Source organism: Crocuta crocuta, unplaced genomic scaffold (assembly GCF_008692635.1).
Source record: "Crocuta crocuta isolate KB4526 unplaced genomic scaffold, BGI_CrCroc_1.0 scaffold1194, whole genome shotgun sequence".
NCBI classification, from domain to species: domain Eukaryota; kingdom Metazoa; phylum Chordata; class Mammalia; order Carnivora; family Hyaenidae; genus Crocuta; species Crocuta crocuta.
The window spans coordinates 5,842-7,523 of NW_027532433.1; the positions used below are offsets into that span (position 1 = coordinate 5,842).

At 58.0% G+C, this 1,682-nt stretch overlaps 1 protein-coding gene across 1 annotated transcript in view; it reads left to right on the forward strand.

The window, feature by feature from the left end:
* LOC144244163 (uncharacterized) overlaps positions 1 to 1,682 on the forward strand; it is an 8,164-nt gene that overhangs the window by 658 nt on the left and 5,824 nt on the right. The gene's annotated exons all lie outside the window — the stretch shown is intronic.

A 1,682-nucleotide genomic window follows, 5' to 3' on the forward strand; every position in this document is an offset into this window, starting at 1 on the left:
AGAAGCAGCGTGTTCAGCCCGAGTGGAGGCGGGGCTGAGACTCCCAGCAGGGGTGGATCCCTCGGTGCTTCAGGACAGAAAAGGGACACGTGGGGAGGTGGGGGTTTTCCAGAATCCTTACTGTGCTCTCAGGACACGTGTCCTTAACTGGAGTGGTGGCGGCTGTTGCTGCTGTCACAGATGGACCCACAGGTGTCTTAGCGCAGCCCCAACCACGTGTGCACCTGTGTGTGGGGCAGGGTCGGACCCGGGGCCACTGTGAATAGGGTCAGGTGTCCGCAGGGCTGTGCTCCCTTCTGGAGCTCCGGTGGAGGATCCATGTCTTTCTTGTCTCACCTTGGGGTGGTGGCCTCTTCTCTTGAAGTGGTGGCTCCTTCCTCCATCTGCATAGCTCGTCCTGATGGGCTGAGTCCTTCTGGTCCTGCATCCCTCTCCCTCCTCCATCCACGTGTGAGGACCCTGTGACCCCACTGCACCTGTCCAGGGACCCAGACCTTCCGTAGTTAGGGTCAGCTGGTTCTCAGCCTCAGCTCCCCTATCAGCATGGACCGTAAGACACCTGTAGGCTCTGACAGGTAGCACGTTGTCATCTTTGGGGACACGGGTCACCAAGCAGGAACACAACACATGTGGGGTCCTCCCCACCTCATCCCCTCCTCCTTCTCAGCACCAGCCCGGGGCCACCCCCACTCCCAGACTCCCCACGTGCACTCTCAACATCCAGGGACGCAGGAGACTACAGGGCAGCCCTTCCTCAGACACACAGTCAGCACCTCTCTCTGTCTCTGTCTCAGACCCCCTGTGGAGGGAGACATCCTGCTCCGGGGAGAGCGGCTCCTGCAGCCTCAGGTCCCTGAGGTCCCCAGACGGCCTGTCAGCCTGTCTCTTACCCCCCGTGTGGACAGCAAGTTCATGCACGTTCAAACCAAGCTCAGGCTGGCCATTCCTCGGGACCCCACTGCGTCCCCCACAGCGGCCTCTCCTGCTGGGAGCCTGCGGACATTCTCTGGGTACCCAGAGCTGCCAGGTGGCCTTCGGCATATTGGACCATGCGGTCCCAGCCACTGTCTGAGCAGGAGAAGGGGGACCCAATCTAGAACAGGGCTAACCCTTCTCTCCCAGACTCTGTCTCTTTAAATGTTTATTTACTTGTTATAGAGGGAGAGACACAGAGTGACAGCGCACAAGCAGGGGAGGGGCGGAGTGAGATGGAGACACAGAACCTGAAGCAGCTCCAGGCTCTGAGCTGTCAGCACTGAGCCGACGTGGGGCCGAACTCAAAAAATTCAAGATCATGACCTGAGCCAAAGTCGGACCCTTAGCTCAGTCTATAGGTGCCCCTAGTCTTTTCTGTCTTTTAGAGGACACCCCCCTTTCTTAGAATTATTGAGCTCTGGTAAGAGGGGTCGAGTATGTATTTTCTCCTGGGAGATGTTTAGTCCTGCTCAGTCTAGTGAAATCACCTAGGACTTCACTCAGTGGCTCCTTCCTTATCGTCACTTGCTGTATATTTGAGTCAGTTCTGTCTTATCTGTAAAATGGACTCACCATCCTCCGGGGAGGAGCCAGGGCGTCAGTGAGATTTCGCACGAAGAAGCAGGAGTGTGATGCTCTCCACTCACGGGACACCCTGTCCTTTGTCCCTCCTGCCCCAGAGCCCGTGCCCCGTCCCCAGGTCCTGG